The sequence below is a fragment of the Cryptomeria japonica genome, chromosome 4 (assembly GCF_030272615.1).
Source record: "Cryptomeria japonica chromosome 4, Sugi_1.0, whole genome shotgun sequence".
NCBI lineage: Eukaryota > Viridiplantae > Streptophyta > Pinopsida > Cupressales > Cupressaceae > Cryptomeria > Cryptomeria japonica.
The window spans coordinates 278,813,133-278,818,921 of NC_081408.1; the positions used below are offsets into that span (position 1 = coordinate 278,813,133).

General features: G+C 32.7%; 1 pseudogene; it reads right to left on the reverse strand.

Moving 5' to 3' along the window:
* Nucleotides 1-230: 230 nt before the first annotated feature.
* Nucleotides 231-3,165, reverse strand: LOC131875078 (hevamine-A-like; annotated as a pseudogene).
* Between the last annotated feature and the right edge of the window lie 2,624 nt (nucleotides 3,166-5,789).

Genomic DNA, 5,789 nt, shown 5'->3' on the forward strand with positions numbered 1-5,789 from the left:
CACTGTCCACATATTAATAGCAGAGTTACATCCCTTTACCTCTATCAAAAACTATGATCATTCTACGTAAGTTTACCAAATGTAAAGCAATATTAAACAAAGTTTTAGACATATGCCATGCAAGGCAATAAACATAGAAGTTCAAATAAAAACTTAGGCTATCGCTATCCACCCATGGGCTACTAAGAGTAGACAAAAAACTAGCCTTCCACAACATAGAGACAAATCATTTATTTTTCCCATGGCTCCTCTTGGGGAGGAGCTTTCTTGCCCATTCCTTGGTGCGGAATTTCAAACAGGGCCTTGTAGTCCTCATCGTCCTTGCCTTTACCTTTGGAAGCACTTTCCTGCATGAGGCACAGAGTGGTAGCCGAACATCGTATCACATTCAACGCGAATTTAGAAACATCATGCATTTTGGTTTCCATCGCTTCCAGTCTACTGGTGATATCCTGCACATTATCAGATAGGGCCTCCACTTTTTTCCCCATATCTACCAGGTTGTTGTCGTCCTCCTCTTTTATGCTACTTGCCTCCTCCACAACCATCAATTTTTCCAGCTTGAAAGTCGAGGAGGGGGAATTTCCAGGCTCTGGGCTCTTTGAAGTTGTGGGGCTTTCAAATGCATGGGCTGAACTAACAGAGTGTGGGATCGGGTTAGGGTGGAACAAAACCACATTATCAGTTGGGCTTGAGTTCCCAGTGTCATGCAAGGAGGAGGGGTCTCTCAGAGTTTTTTCCAAGGGTTTAGAGGCCACTCTACTGGAATAGAATAGATGTTTATAGTCACTTCTTCTTTCATTATCACCTAGTGATGATAGTGAACATACTGAGCAAGCTATGATGTCATGTTAGTTGACTTTAGCTAATTTTTTTATTTTTATTTTAAAGCTACCCTTAAATTTTGGACATGACATTGTCTTTCACTATTGTATTTGTCTTCACATTCATCCAATTTTCTCATGATTATAATACTCATCTTTATATCTAATAATCATATAATTATCAATTATATAATATTTTAAGATATTTTTTTATTTTAAATTTGTAGGATACTGTCATCTAGCATTTTATAACTAACATTTTTCTCTATTTGGAATTCATTGATGGTATATTTTTTCCTATAACTCATAATAGTAAATATTATCATGTCCTTATATACTTTCTTCCAACTCAGATTCGTTTTGTGCAAACATGCAATTGGAAGGGATGCACATAAAGTCATTAATGCTTACTCTTTGGGGATGTTGGGAGTTACTATCGCATGACAAAAAGCTTTTTAGATAGAACCACATTATATTTATTTCCCCAAACTACTAGTATACATTGGTTTTCTAGCTAAGCACTTTCCCTATTCAACTAGAAGTGGAATATTCTTGACCTCTTTACTCTTTCTTTTTTTCTTTTAATTATAAACACAATATTCTTGTTTCTAGTACCACTATAATATACACATTGATTTTTTCTTTAGCTGTCTAAATTTAGGACCCACTTCTAGAAAACAAAAACCAAAGTTAAATTATGATCCATATTTATTTCATGTTTATGGGATTTTGAAAATTTATTTTACTATAAACTACTTGTATCTTATTTGACATGTAGTTTTATAGTCTATTTTACTTACAAATCAAATTTGGAGTTACCTGGAATGGAGAATAATATACATCTCAAACTTTTCATGTTACCTTTTCACCCTTTTTTGTTTGGTTAGGCATAGTCCAATAATAAGTATAGATGGTGATCTCTTCCTTTCAAATTCAAAATCTCAATTTTCATTAAATTTACCCTTCCTTATGACCATTATCTTACATTTAAAAAGTTAAACCTTAATTAAATTTACACAATATGATGCTAGATTATTCTACCTAATCATCAAATCATACGAAACACTTTATCTAATCTGGATTCACCTTATTTATTTATGTACCCTAAATTTTTTTAAAAATTTAAAAACAAATATTATTTAGTTTTCTTTTTGCACCCTTTAATTAGAAAGTAAGATGCTAATTATGATTTATTTTTTTATATCCTCTTTACAGAAATAACTAATTAATTACTTTTTTAAATGAAATCTTATATACCCGTGCCAAACTTACAATCTCTCAGCACTATTAACTTATACATAGTCTATATAAAATTATTACACGTCTTAATTTCCACTCTTAAAGGGGTGAATAAAAGCAGGCTGACCATTACCTAAGCTCAACAGTTATTTAAGTATTACTACATTTTTTCTTCTCAGACATATGCCAAACTAGGCACCTCAACCAGGGACGACTTTGTTATTACAAAATCTTTGATGATCGAGCTGTAATTGGTTTGCTCGTCCCAGTACTTTGAGGAAGGCTTGATCTTAGGCAACACTTAGGAGATGAGTACGTCTGGCTCAACATAGCCACCATTATTGGCAGCATCAGGTGCAACTGGAAGGCCGATGTAGAAGCTCCATGTTTGAGCAGTGGGAATAGATGTTGTCCAAAGGGTCCATGAATTCACTAGATTGGTAGCGTCACCATTGGCATACAAACAAGGAGGATTGTTGTAGAACTGGATCCAAACATAGTCAAAAAGCCCCGTCTGCAAGGCCGTTATGAGGTTAGCATCGGGATAGGGGCACTGCGGGGTGGCACTGAGATAGATCTTCTTGGAGGGAGTGCTAAGAGCAGACACGGTGCTAGCCAAATCGTCCTAGTGCGCTATCATGTTCTGGATATCGAAGTCGATGCCGTCCAAAATAGCGTCTCCGATAGGCCTAGAGTCCGATTGCCCTCCCAGAAAGTTGTCCCACAGATAGCTCGCCACATTCTCCGCATCCTTTGCGGAGGTGATCGTATGGTTTCCGACGGCTCCTCCGAGGGACAGAAATACCTTAATGCCTCTGGACTGGCAAGACTGAATATCAGCGCTCAGCGATTTGCATCCTCCCAAGGGGGGATCACAGTGGCCCGCCAGGTTCAGCACCGACGTCTGCCCGTCGCCGAACTTGTTTAGAAATGCGAGCATCACAATTTCAAAGTTGCCGCTTGCGCAAGTATTGGCAAGAGAAGCTTCATTGCTATTCTGACCCCAGTATATGCTTATGTTTCCCACAGATGCAGATGCTCTGCTCCACAACAGAGCAACAACCATGGCAATTGCAACCTCTCTCATTTGATGACTCTCCATTGTTTTTCTTGCTTTAAGCGGGTGGGATTGTGGTCATTATATAGGCCTTTTTGCCACACGAATTTCTGCTTGAGTGGAAATGGTGGTGTCCTGCTGTAGGTTTTCGCATGTGGGAGTACTAACAATCACATGGCAGACATAGACATCCCCTTTTTCTTGGTGCGCTTTTCAAACTTGTGGATGTAATCATTAAAATTGAACTGGATGATAGAATTATCGTTCGTATTGTTTAAAGTGTAATTCATTAATGCATTAATTGTCGGTGTGCGCACTATGGTTATTCGATATGGTATGCTTTAACCTTCAAAGATCAAAACATGTGAATTTGAAGTTTAAAATAGTTTCTCGATTCCATTGTGTGAAAATAGTGTTTTTCAAATTTGTTGATCTAATTATTAGAATATTACTTTTCCTTATGAAATTATGTATTCTATATATTTATTATTATAACTTTAATTTTTTAATATAGTAAAAATTATCTTTATTACAATTTTTTATGTGTAGATGTCGAGTTTAAAATAGTATATGTATGTATGTATGTATGTCTGTTGTGTTGTTTGGATACGTTATAAGTTAATGTTCATATGTATTTTGTAAAACAATATTAAAAAAGACCTCTTGTATTTTTTATTTTTAAATATGAACAAGCTTATAAATATTTTTCCAAACAAATATATTTAGTGTGACTCACCGTTGGGTACATAGTTAAGGCTACAAACAACTCTTTCAATATAGTAGCCGAATAATTAAATTTAATGCAAATTTGCTTTGGATCTCTGATTTGTCATGTGTGGCATTCATAGTGAAATTTATGCACCATCATAAGAATTGATGCCTTCAATTGCTTTCAAAGGGAATTTTGTTAGTTTGTGATCTAGCTATTTTTTCTATAAATTAGAACCTTAAGCTCATTATTCAACTAGACTTGACATTAAAAACTCAAGCCTTTTTATTATTTGTTTTTCACTTTTCAACCCTTCAATAACTTCTATTGTTGTGTTAAAAAATATTACACATTTCATAGAACATAGTTTTTTAGAAATTGAAATGTTTAAAATATATGAAGTTGTGATTCTTATTATAAATCATTATAATTGATTATAGATGGTCAATTATCCTTTACATTTTGGTGATTATGATTAAAAATAATTTTTACTAAATATTAATAACAACATTAATGCTATATATGAGATTAACATCAAAAAATGTGTTTTGACACATCACCTTGCTTTTTATAACACTTTACCTTCTTCAATGTAAAGTTAGTTAAAATAGGTAAAGAATTTTCTTTCTAACCATGCAACCTATTTTACTTTTCAAGGTCTCACAAATTACAATATTTTTCATTTTAATTGTTTGTGAAAGACAAGCTATTGTAAAGAAAATTTTTAGCATTAACAACTATATATTAGGCTAAGAAAGGTTCAAATACCACAAATTTGAAATAAATCCAAACACAATCTAGAGTCTATAAATATTAAGATTTTATTATATTTATTTATAGAATGGACAATGAGTATTCCATAATGACATTTCATTAAATATCTAGGTGATTCTTTTTATGTTTGAAAAATCCTCTGGACTCGGAAAATTGAGACTCAATTACACCCTAGTCTATTTGGCACATACTTATGTATTGAACAAGTAGAACTTAAGAATAATATGTCATAATAGATTTGGGTCATTTATTTCATGTTCTCAACATTCAAAAGACTTGATGACATAGAGAGATATCACATCTTAGTCTATTTGAAAAATAAAAATATAAGTAATAATTTAAAATTGAATATTTAAACATATTAGAATTATAATAAAAAGTATTTAAAACATAATAAAATTAAAATAATATAATTTACAATATATACACATTATAATCAGAACAATAAACTTATTTTTTTACTTTTCGTCAATATATAAAATGAATCTTCAATTTTTATATTTCAAAATAAAATAACATATTAAATTTCATTATTATCACACTTACCTATTTTAATATAAATTTCACAAACCATTACCAAAATGTCAAGTTATTCCTCAACTTTCTAATTGCATAACTTTTTTAGTATTTTGACAATATTTTAATATTTCTTAAATATGTAAAATCATTTGACGTGAGCATCACAATTTCAAAGTTAACCCTTATGCAAGTGTTGGCAAGAGAATGTTATGATTTTCACATTTATCATGTACTAGAGGAGAACAACTACCAAGGCAACTGTGGAAACTCCGTAGTTTGCAATGATTTTTTTTTTTTCCTTTAAGCAAGTTGGAATGTTGTCCTTCCTAATTACCTAAGCCCTGCGCCGTTCAAAATTTAGATTCAATGTTGTCCTGCTGCGACTTTCCACACACGTAGTGATCTGATTTATGAAAACCAGATTACAATACCTGGTGTGATACCTGCGGTATTGTAGATTTCAACACAAAAATTGACAACAAGAAGATTGCAAACCAAAAACTGTCTCCATTCTATTCAAAATTGGAGTTTATACAAGTCAAATGTATCCCAAGGGTCACACAAATCCCTTGGAATTGAAATGAAGAGTCACCATAATGTTTATTACAATTAAACTACTAAAACTATCAAAATTATCAAAAAACTAAATATAAAATTTCAGTCCACT